The sequence below is a fragment of the Equus caballus genome, chromosome 21 (assembly GCF_041296265.1).
Source record: "Equus caballus isolate H_3958 breed thoroughbred chromosome 21, TB-T2T, whole genome shotgun sequence".
NCBI classification, from domain to species: domain Eukaryota; kingdom Metazoa; phylum Chordata; class Mammalia; order Perissodactyla; family Equidae; genus Equus; species Equus caballus.
In genome coordinates, this window is record NC_091704.1 from 49,600,081 (window position 1) to 49,613,053 (window position 12,973).

General features: G+C 34.6%; 1 pseudogene; it reads right to left on the bottom strand.

Annotated features, from left to right (window-relative positions):
- LOC100069125 (annexin A11 pseudogene) overlaps nucleotides 1–12,402 on the bottom strand; it is a 30,837-nt pseudogene extending 18,435 nt beyond the window's left edge.
- Nucleotides 12,403–12,973: the final 571 nt, after the last annotated feature.

Genomic DNA, 12,973 nt, shown 5'->3' on the forward strand with positions numbered 1-12,973 from the left:
CTTAATAGCTCATTTCTCTGTATTGATGAATAATATTCCATTGTACGATGATCCACAGTTTGTTTATCCATTTGCCTATTGAAGGATATCTTGGTTGCTTCCAACTTTAGGCAATTATGAATAAAGTTGCTATAAATATCCACATGCATCTTTTTGTTTAGACAAAGTTTTAAACTTCTTTTGGTAAATATCTAGGAGTGCAATTGCTGGACTCTATGGCTAAGACTATGTTTAGCTTTGTAAGAAACTGCCAAACTGTCAAAGTGACTGTACCATTTTTCATTTCTACTAGCAATGAATGCGTTCTTTTTTGCTCCACATCCTCCCCAGCATTTTGTGTTGTCTTGGTTTTGGATTTTAACCATTCTAATAGGTGCGTGGTAGTATCTCGTTTTAATCTACAATTCTGTAATGACATATTATATTGAGTATATATTCATATATTTATTTGATATCTGTATATCTTCTTCGGTAGGGTGTCTATCAGATCTTCTGTCCACTTTTCAACTGGGTTGTAGAAAGCAGCTATTGATTGCTCATACGTAGAGGACATTGGGAGGAGATGATTGATTGCAAAGGGGTAAGAGGAAGCATTTTGGGTGACAGAAACGTTATATATCATGATGTGATAGTGATTAAATGATTCCAAACATTTAAAAAAGCATCAAATTGTAAACTGATTGATATAATTACATGAAAATCATACTTCAATAAAACCTAACTAAAAATAAATAAATAAAATGGTAAATCATGTAAGGTCATCTAAGACTAAGGGCAAAATATTTTGTGTTATTCTACACTTCCTTCTTCAGTAAATGCTATGACGTGCAATCATGATCATTATTATTTGTCCAAGAGGGATCTAATTCTTCAAGGAACTCAATGGAAATGCAATCCCTAACATAAACAAGCCTCTGTTCTTTCAGGCAACAGTCTCTTCTAGACGTTCATTGTATTCTGGTGCCGTACACAGATTATCTTATTTCAGTGTATTCTATGTATGATTCCAGATTCCAGTTTTTTTATTTTGAGCCATATTTTGCAGCCTTGTTTTGTCACCTCTTTAGGCTCCTCACAACTTTTTATCTTGTTCTACATTCCCCTGGTACATTGTCTACCATTTAGGTAGGCACTACTCTCTCCCCTACTTACCTGATATTTATTTTTATTTTTATTGTGCTACCAAGGTCACATTGGTTTATAACATTAGATAAATTACAAGTGTACATCGTTATATTTCAGCTTCTGTATAGACTACATCATGCTCACTACCAATAATTCAGTTTTTATGTGTCACCATACATATGTTCCCCTTTATCCCTTTTGTCCTTCTCCCACCCCCTTCCCCTCTGGTAACCACCAATCTATCCTCCTTATCTATGTGTTTTCTTGTTTGTTTATCTTCCACATATGAGTGAAATCATATGGTATTTGCTTTTCTCTGTCTGGCTTATTTCACTTAGCTTGATAACCTCAAGGTCCATCCATGTTGTCACAAATTGCACAATTTTCTCTTTTTTATGGCTGAGTAGTATCCCATTTATATATCTTCCACAACTTCTTTATCCATTACTTACCTTTAAAATCCTTCTTTTCCACAGGATGTCCACTTCTAAAAGTTATCTTAGGGCTAGCCCTGTGGCCTAGTGGTTAAGTTCGGGTGCTGTGCTTCGGCAGCCCAGAGTTTCCCTGGTTTCTATCCTGGGCACAGACATGGCAGTGCTCGTCAGGCTATGATGAGGTGGCATCCCACATGCCACAACTAAAATATACAACTATGTACTGGCGGGATTTGGGGAGAAAAAGCATAAAAAAAAGAAGAAGAAGATTGGCAACAGTTGTTAGCTCAGGTGCCAATCTTTAAAAAAAACTTATCTTAGTCTCTAGTACATCGGTAGAAAATTGGGGAACTGTAATGCAATTAAAAGGTAATCAGGGGCCAGCCCCAGGGTTGAGTGGTTAAGTTTTTGTGCTCCACTTTGGTGGCCAAGAGTTTCATTGGTTCAGATGGTGGTCATGGACCTAGCACCACTCATCAAGCCATGCTGAGGCGGTGTCCCACAAAGCACAACTAGAAAGACCTACAGCTAGAATATACGACTATGTACTGGGGGGTTTTGGGGAGATGAAGGAAAAGAAAGAGGGAGATTGGCAGCAGATGTTAGCTCAGGGCCAGTCTTTAATAAAACAAAAAAGGTAATCAACATTTAATAAATAGTATGTGTATGTTTTAGAAACTCTACATTTTAGAAATGACAAATGATACGCTATTCAAAATTGTATGAAAAATAAACACTCCTTTATTTAAAAATTTTACAACATAAGGAGAAAATTGAAATATACAAAATGTTAAATTTTTGGTATATGCTAAATGCCCAAAAAGTAACACCTTTGGCATTTTTTAAAATGATTGTGAATCATCACTCCCTCTCGCTCTCCTTCCCTCCCTCTCTCTCTTTTCTTTCTCTCAATCATGGAAAAGATCCAGATAATAAGTAAAAGGTGCAACTGAAAAAATTAGACTACTTAATATGGAACAATAGTGTCAATATGGAATGTTTTTAACCTTCTAGAGCCAAAGACACATTGTGTTGAATATCATGGATAAAAACAACATCATGTTTTCTTAGCTCCTAATAATAAGTTGTCTTGACTTCCTGAGAGTGACACAATTCTTTCTGCATTTCAGATGATAACTCAGTGGAATTGTCAGAAAGATCAAATTTCCTTCAAAGTGTTAGATTTTGTCACAAAATTCAGAAATACCAGTTCCTCTGAGGCGAATGTAAATACACTGTCACTGTTTTGTGTTTGTTTGCTTTAACACTGTGTGAGGTACTGTCTCGGGAAATAGATTTGCTTCAGTTCTCAAAAGATTTACTTTGGACTAATAAATATGATTTTAGAAAATTCAGGGTGAAATGATTCTTAATCAACAATTGATAATGGATTTTTTAAACTTCAAAATTCATCAATTATAACAAATGTACTATGCTAATAGTGCAAGAAACTGTGGTTTCTTCTCAAAGAATGCTAATATGCTAATAATAGAAGAAACTGTGTTTGGTGGGAGGAGTATACGAGAACTCTGTACTTTGGTTCAATTATTCTGTAAACCTAAAACTGCTCTAATTAACAAAGTAAATTAATTAGAAGAAAAAATAGAAATGTTCTGAGACCATACATATTGAGAAGACAATTCTTGTTTCTTAACCTTGGATCTATTGACCAGAGAAAGTGTATTACGGATGAGTTTTAGAATATTAACAAAATTCTTGAAGTTTCAGATATCAACTAAGACTATTTAACTAATTACCATGACAAATGTAAGTTAGAAATCTTTGCCAATAAACCACTTTACTTTATTCAGTTTAAAATCACCATTGCCATCAAATAGTTAACCCCTTAAGAGAGATGTAAATTATTTTATCCTCAACTAAATTGCGATGATAAAAATAAACTCACGGTATTTGATAAAGTATAAAGTCATGATAAATTCTCCAACATTCATACTTTGACTAAACTGAAAAATTACTGTAATACATAGTCAAAAGCAGGAGTAACAAAACCAAGACCACCTATGTAAATATAGTCCCTAATATTTATACTTCAAGAATTAAATAGACTTCAGAATAAAATCCAAACGTAGTAAAATTTTAGGTAGTAGATATCTCAAGAATTAAGAGATATAAAGTTGAAAATACTGTAAAAAATATGTAGGTACTTTTTATACTCATATAAACACATCCGTTCACAATCATACCCAGGCTTATAGAGTCTAAAGTTCATAAAAATGCCAAAGCTCTGGCATGGGGATATTTACTAAGCAATTGCCATTTCATTTCATCCTCACAATAATGCTGCAGTGTATGCACTCTTTTGCCCATTTAGCAAATGAAGGCACCAGGATTCATTGGTTAGATAGCTTGCACAGTCTTGTGAGTGTCAAGGTTATGTTTCAATCCAGATCTATCTCTCTCCAAAGCTCATGTTATCGCCGTTACCCCGCTGCAGATGTTTGTGGTTACTGTATTGACAACACAGATGCATAAATGAGTGATTGTGAAACAAAAATGCACTAGTACAGCCTAATGTGGTTAGCAAAATCTTTCATCCAGTTGTATATGTCTGATACAGAGATGCAAAAATATTTCTCTCAAAAGAGAAATATTTGCTGACTATGTTTTTCCTCTATATGATCTTCAGTAAGATTTATCAGGAATTTTTAAATTATAGTATTCACACAATCTAAGCATAGGTGACATAATCACTAAATTTTCACAGTTTTCCAGTGTTCTTGCTAGAACTTATCTAATACTTTCCAGTAGATTATTTCATGACAGATCTGATTTTAACAAACATGAAAATCAAACTGAGATTGATATGTAAACATGTAGAAAGATGACTGCAACTCAAATCCAAAGGATAGGATGAACACACTATAAGGAGATTGATAGAATAATTTAATTTAAAAAATCAATACAAATTCAATTAAATTGTTTATCAGATTTGGTGAGATATAATTTACATGCCATAAAATATCCCCATTTAAAGTATAAAATTTAATCGTTTTTTTTCAGCCTATACACGGAGTTGTGCAGCCTTCAACACAATTTAATTTTAGAATATTTTCATCACTCTCAAAAGAAACTCTATATCCATCAGCAGTCATTTCTATTTATCTCACACTCACCCAGACCCAGGGGCCTTTTCTGTTTCTACAGATTTGCCTGTTCTAGACATTTCGTGTGAATGGAATCATACAATATGCAGTCTTTAGCATGTATCAGTATTTCATTCATCTTATTTGGACAATTATTCCATTGTATGGATAAACCACATTATATTTATCCATTTATTAGTTGGTATACATATTTCATCTAAAATGAATAATGCTGCTATGAACATTTGTGTACAACTTTTTGCATGAATATTTGTTTTTATTTCTCTTAGGTATACAACTAGAAGTGGAAAACCTTGCTCATATGGTAATACTATGCTTAAATTTTCAGGAAATGTCAGTTTTCCAAAGTACACCATATTGCTTTCCCACCAGAAAAGTATAAGCATTCAAATTCTTTGTAAACTTGCCAAAGAATTGTGTCTTTTGAATTATAGTCATCCTAGGGGATGTGAAGTATATCTCATAGTTTGATTTGCATTTCCTTAATAACTGGTGATGTTGAATGTGTTTGCATGTGCTTATTGGCCATTTGTATATCTTCAGTGGAGAAATATCTGTAGAGATCTTTTGCCCATTTTTCAAATGAGGTCACTTGTCTTTTTATTATTGAGTTTAACAATTATTTATATGTTCTGATAAATATAAAACTCCAGAATATATAAATCCAGAAGTCACTGAATATGTATTTCTCCTGTTCTGGGTGGTGTCTTTTCTCTTCTGATATGCTATTGTGTGCAGCACAAAAGTTTTGAACTTTCATGGAGGCCACTTTGTTTTGAATTTTGTAAGTTGTGCTTTTTTGGTGTTATATCTAAGAAAATATAGCCTAACCAGATATAATGAAGATTTACTCCTATGTTTTTTTCTAACTGTTATAGTTATAGTAATTATATTTACTTCTATAATTCACTTGAGTTAATTTTTTTTTTTGAGGAAGATTAGCCCTGAGCTAACTGCTGCCAATCATCCTCTTTTTGCCGAGGAAAGCTGGCTCTGAGCTAACATCCATGCCCATCTTCCTCTACTGTATATGTGAGACACCTACCACAGCATGGCTTGCCAAGCAGTTCCATGTCCGCACCTGGGATGCGAACCGGCAAACCCGGGTCGCCAAAGCAGAACGTGTGCACTTAACTGCTGCACCACCAGGCCGGCACCCACTTGAGTGAATTTTTGTCTATGATTTGTAGAAAGTGTCCAACTTCATTATTTTGCATCTGGACATCCAGTTTTTTCCAGTAATATTTGTAGAAAAGACTATTGTTTTCTCATTAAATTATGTTGCACTCTTGTTTGGAATCAATTGACCATATATGTAAGAGTATTTTTGGACTCTCAAATCTATTTCATTGATCTATGTATCTACCATATGCCAATACCACATATGCCATTACAGTAGCTTTGTAGTAAATCTTGGAATCAGGAAGGGTACTCCAACTTTGTTTTTCTATTTCAAGATTGTTTGGACCACTCTGAGTTCCTTCCATTTCCTTATGAAATTTAGAATCACTTTAACAACTTCTGCAAGAAATCCAATAAGGATTTTGATAAAGATTAGTCTTGAATCTGTATGTCAATTTTAGAAGTGTTGCTGTCTAAATATTGTTTTCTGATTCATGAATATGCGATGTTTTCCCATGTTTTTCTTCACTTTCTTTCCACAATATTTTAAGTTTTTCACTATACAAGTCTTGCATGACTTGTTAAGTGAATTCCTAAGTATTTTATTCTTTTGGTGCTATTTTATGGAATGCTTTTATTTAATTTCATATTTGAATTTTTAATTGGGAGTGTATTAAAGTCTGATTATTTTATATTAATCTCACTGAACTTATTAGTTTCAATAGTTTTTAAACAAATTCTTTGTTTTCTATTTATAAGAACATGCCATTTGAAAATTCGTAGAAATCATTTTACTTCTTCCTTTTAATCTGGATGTCTTTATTTTGAATGTCTAATTGCTTTGGCTAGAAAGGCCAGTAAATTTTGGATGGAACTGTCAAGGTAGATATTTTTGCTTTGCTTCTGATCTTAATGGGGAAGAATGCAGTTTTTTATCATAAAGTGCTAAGTTAGTTGTGAGTTTTGTTTTATTTTTGTTTAGTTTTTTGGGGTTTTTTTGGGTAGATATCCTTCATTAGTTTGAGAAGTTTCATTCTGTTCCTAGCTTGTTTTTGAGTTTTTAATGAAAATGTTTTAGATTTTGTCAAAAAAAGTTCTGCATCTATTAAGATGAACATGTATTATGCTTTCTTTTTTCTATTAAAATACTGTATTCTATTGGTTAATTTTCAAATGTTAAACCAACCTTGCATTCTTAGGATAAACCACATTAGTTCATGGTGTGTAATCCATTTTCTATATTGTTGGCTTCAGTTTGCTAGGAGTTTGATGAAGATTTTCATCTATGTTCGTAGAGGATATTGATTCATAGTGCTGTTTATTTGTGATATCATTGTCTGGTTTGCCACCAAGGTAATAGCGATCTCAACAAATTTGTTTGGAAGTATTTCCATGTCTTCCATTTTAGGAAGATTTTTGAAAGTTTAGTACTGATTTTCTTTAATATTTGGTAGAATTCACTTGTGAAATAATCTAGGTTTTTCTTTATACATTTCATTTCTAGAATGTTTTTAAATTATTAATTGAAACTTTTTTGCTTCTTATAGATTTATTCAGATTTTCTATTTCCTCTGCGCTCCTATTTCCTTTTGTTAGCTGTGTTCCTAGAAATTTGTTCGTTCTATGTAATATCTAATTTGTTGATGTACTGTTGATGGAATATTCGTGTTATTTCTATATCCCCTTTCATTCCTAATTTTGGCAATTTGAGCATTCTCTCTTTTTTTCTTTGCAGTGTAGCTAAAGTTTTGACAATACTGTAGATTTTTTAAAAAGAAAACAATTTTTGGTTGTTGATAGTCTCTATTTTTCTATTCTATATTTCATTTATTTCATCTCTAGTGTTTGTAATTTTCTTTGTCTTGCTTGTTTTATGTTTAGTTTGCTGTAATGTTATTTTTTATTTCTTGAGGTGGAAGGTTAGGTTATTGATTTGAGATCTTTCTTCTTTTCTTCATATAGGCTTATTGCATTTTTAAATTTTCTTCTGAGGACAGCTTTAGCAAAATCCCACAAGATTTGATATGTTTTGTTTTCACTTGCAGTTATAGAAAAGTTATTTATTATTTCTCTTGTGATTTCATCTTTGATCCATGATTTAGCAATGTCATTTAAATTCTCATGTACTGATGAATTTTTCAATTTTCCTTCTGTTTTTGATTTATAACTTTGTTCCATTGTACTGAGATGACGTATGTTGTATGACTCAAATTTTTTAAAATTTATGGTGTGGTAGGGTAGGTAGAGGGTAGACAATCTCATTCCAGAAAGGAGAAATTGGGAGCTTAATAGGGGTCTTGGTCCCAAAGAAGTCTGGAACTCAGTAGGGCAAATTAGATAGATTCTAAGGCCTGAGAATAATTCTCTGTGGCCCTATATTCCACCCTTGGGGCCCCCAGACTGGTGGCCCTACTCTCTCTGGACAGGCTGGCCCCGTTTGACTGCTCAGCCTCTGGACCCACCGTTCTGCTCTCTCTGGCCTCTGTTTCCATGGCTTTGTCCTTGAAGTCATTTTTCCTTTGCTGTATCCCATCTCCGTCCCTATCAGTTCTGCTGGCAGTGTTCTTGCTGGCATAAAATTCTCATAACTCTTGTTGGTCTTCTGTACAATTCATGGGAATCCGAGCCGCTAGACATAAAGGGTTCCCCATAGATCCTTCCCAGATAACTTCATCTTTATTTCAGGCTTTTGCTGAGATATTGATTCAATCCATAAATCACATGCTTAATCTCTTTTGTAAATTTAGCAAATCGTTTTACAGCCACATCGCTAATGTTCTTTCCAGAGCATGCTTTCTCATCTTTTGTTGCTACCTGGATAGACTTGATAATCATCAAGTGTTGTTTCCTTTTTGCTTAACAATATTTTCCTCATTTTCTCTCTTTCCTCTCACATTTTACTGTAAGCAGCAAGGAACAACCAGTTTGTTTGGAAATCTTCTCAGCTAAATATACAGGTTCATTGCTTACAATTTTTACCTTCCACCCAACAGTAGAACATCATTCAGTCAATTTCTCTACTACTTTATAACAAGGGCTACTTCCTTCCAGTGTCCAGTAACATGTTCCTCATTTCTGCCTGAGACCTCGCTAGAAGCACCTTTAACATTCATATTTCTACCAATCTTTTGTCCATGATTATACACATAAGATGACAGAAGCTTTTTCTACCATGTTCCTCAGTTTCATCTGTACACTCACCATAATTGCCCTGAAAATCTATATTAATAACCAACTGTCTCTTAGAGGAAATCTAAGTTTTTTTCTATCAAGTGCTTCAAAATTCTTCCGGTCTCTATACATTACCCAATTCCAAAGCCACTTTGACATTTTTAGGTATTTGTTACAGCAGCACCTCGCTTCCTGGTACCAAAACCTTTATTCATTTCCCAGGACTGTCATATCAATACCACACACTTGGTGGCTTAGAGCAGCAGGAATTTACCCTCTCACAGTTCTGAAAGCTAGAAGTCTGAAATCAAAGTACCTGCAGGTTGGTTGCTACTTGAGACTCTGAGGGAAAAATCCCTCCCATGCTTCCCTCCTGGCTTCTGCTGGTTGTCAGCAAGCCTCGGCATTACTGCGTTTGTAGATACATCACTCCAATTTCCACCTCTGTCCTCATATTTCATTCTTCCCTGTAATTCTGTTTTTTTCACATGGCTGTCTTCCCTCTGTGTATACCTGTGTGTCAAACTTTCCTTCATATTATAAGGACGCCAGGCACTGGATCAGGGCCCACTCTACATGTATGACTTCAACTTAACTTGATTATATCTGCAAGTAACCTATTTCTAAATGAGGTCATATTTACAGATACTGAGGGTTACAACTTGAACATGTCTTTGTGGAGCACAACATTCAATCTACAGCAGAATCCCTTAACATGACTTCCTAAATTTACATGTGTGTGTGTGTCTGTGTGTGTTTTAGCACTTTCTTGTTTTCTGTCAGTACGAGTTGCTCAGGTTCATCTTTCCTGCTCATGTCCAAGCATCAATCATTTTTCCAAAGAGGTCTGGCTCCTTTTGCTGAAATGGTATTAGAAAGGAAGATCTGGGTACTAACTGTGCTCCCTGCTACTAGAATGTCATTTCTTTTAAGCCCGTTTAGTTGGCAGAGTAAAGAAATATATGTGTATACCATATACATACACACACAGATCAATAAATATTTCTGTAGGTAAACATATATATTTATATTACACTAATCTTGCTTTCTTCCTGATGTCTCCATCTTTATCTGTTACCACGTAAATCATTCTAGCTTCCTTTCTTGCTTATCTAGAAATCCCTACTCCAAAAGTGAGAAGCCTGGCTTCCACAATCTGTCGATTTTTTTTTTCTCCCAATTGTTCAGTTCCAGCGTACATGTATAGCACTGTCAATTGTGATCACATACTCTAGTGTGAAACAATGTTATCAGTGAAAAGACAGTTCTTTTGTGCAGTTCCTTTTTGCTTTTACTCTTGCAGACTCTTATTGTTTCTAAAGTTCAGCAACTTTTCCCTGCAGCACCTTCAGTGTGATTGGTTCATATATTTATAATAGACTTATATGCTCATGTCAAAACCTGCAGTCCATCCTGGGGTCCCCTGACCACATAAATATATTTTAAAATTTACATACAGTAAAGCTCTATTTTGTAACTTTAAAAGCTGTAAAGTTCTGTGGGATTTGAAAAATGTGTAATGCCATCTATTCACCTTTATAACATCAGAAAGGATAATTTCACCATCAGAAACAAAAACCCCTGTGCCTCACCTGTTAGGCCCTCCTACCACAATCCCAAATTCCTGGCAACCACTAATCTTTTCATTATCTCTACAGTTTTGCCTTTTCCAGAATGACGCATAATTGGAATCATACAGTATGTCCTTTTCAGTATGGCTTCTTTCACTTGCCAATATGCATTTAAGGTTCCCCCATGTCTTTTTATGGCTTAATGGATTAATTTTTTATCGTTGAAAAATATTCTAATATATGGCTCTAACATAGTGTGTTTATCCATATCCTTATTGAAGAATGTCTTGGTTGTTTCCAGTTTTGGTAATTATGAATAAAGCTTCTATTTGTGTACAGGTTTTTATGTGTACATAGTTTTCAATTCATTGGGCAAAACCTGGTTTCTCAATTGCTGGATCTTATGCTAGGACTTTGTTAAGCTTTGTAAGAAATTGCCAAACTCTTTTAAAGTGGCTATGCCATTTTTCACTTCTCCTAGCAATAAATAAGAATCAGTTTTTCCGCATTCTTGTCAGCATTTGTTATTGTCAACTTTTTTTAGTTATTATAATAAGCATGTATTGATACCTCATATTGTGTTTGTTTTTTTAATTAGTGGAAATTATTTTTTGAGAAGTTTTGGGTTTATAAAAAAATTGAGTGGGAAATACAGAGAGCACTCATGTGTGCTCTCACCTGCTCCCTCTGCCCCAGTTTCTCTTAACCTTAACATCTTGCATTAGTGTGGTACGTTTGTTACAATTAATGAGCCAATATTAATACATTATTATTATTAACAAAAGTTCACATTTGGGTTCAATCTTTGCTGTGGGTATTGACAAATATAGAATAACATCTATCCACCATTACAAAATAATAAAGAATAGTTTCACTGATTCCAACTTTTCCTTATTTTAATTCATAGTTTTGGTGATAGTGTCTTATTTTCTAATAGTCCTTTTTCCCAGTCAGAGATCCCTCAGTCTCCGTTTTCTGTATTCTTGAATGCTTAACATTTCCGTCAAAATAGACTTTACAATAGAAGGGAATCTGACTGTCTATAACATTTTTGGTCTATTTCTATGACTCAGAATTTTGTAGACATTTGCTCAACTATATGTCATGGTACTTGTCCATTTGGTGCACTTGGACTTTTGGTTGCCTATGAGATATGATTGGCCCTTATGGTTTCAAGAATCAGTTGGCTTTCTTTTTTTTCCTCCCCAAAGCCCCAGTGCATAGTTGTGGGTCATTCTAGTTCTTCTATGTGGGATGCCACCACGGCATAGCCTGATGAGCCATGTGTAGGTCTGTGCCCAGGATCTGAACTGGTGACCCCCTGGGTGCTGAAGCAGAGCATGCAAATTTAACCACTTGGCCACGGGCCGGGCCCTTAGTTGGCTTTCTTATTAGGTCTTTACTTCCAGACCTTTCTCTGAGTAAGAAATTCTTCTTGAAAACTCTGTGTGAATCAGGTTTATAGAAAGGTGGTTGCCAGACTGAAAACATAACACCAAAGTTACATTTTCCCCCATATATCCGCTTCCTCAAAAGAAGCCTTAATTTTCACCCAAATTTCTAACTCATTTTATTTAAGGAGAATACATTGTATTTTCAATGAAATGCACTTTTTATCTGTGCTCTGACTAAGGTTGGAGGAACAAGAATATGGACTGAATTGCATCTTTTATTTTTTGTATGCACATCTCTAGTAATGCCCCTGTTTACACGGATGTTTCTCACTCCTGCCCTTTATGTGACCCACTTATTATGAGCCCAAATCTCTTCAGAAATTAGTAGGGCATACAGGTCCTCACTAACACTGAGCAGTGCCTTCAGCATGTCACCTCGAATTGCAGCATTCTCTGACATCGTCTTTTGTCCATTTCTACATCAGCTTTCCCTCTAATGAATTAGTTAATTAAAATAAATTTCCCCAACTAAAAACCTTCACAAAAGTTTCAAAAATAGTGCAATTAATATTTTTTATGCTTTTCAGCAAGATTCATCAATTGTTAACCTTTTGTCTTATTAGCTTTATGCCTCATGAAATACATTTCCTGTACTATTTTCTTTGTCTTGCTTTGCTTGGTCTGGCTTGTGTTTCATTTGTTTGTTTATTTGTTTTGCTTTGTTCCTTAACAGGTGGTTTAATTAAAATCGTTAAGTTTTAAAGCAGTTCCAAATCCTTGGTAACACATTTTTTGAATCAGGAAGGACTTTCTTCTTTAATTCCAGAGTGTCTGTTCGGTTTCTTTTGCCTTTTAATTTCATCTTATAGAAACATACTATCTTAGCTCAGGATGCTATAAAAAGTTAGCATAGAATGGGTGCTTAAATAATGAACAATTATTTTTCACTGTTCTGGAGGCTGGGAAATCCAAGGTCACGGTGATTGCAGATTTGTTCTTGGTGAGGGCCCTCTTCCTGGTTTGCAGATGGG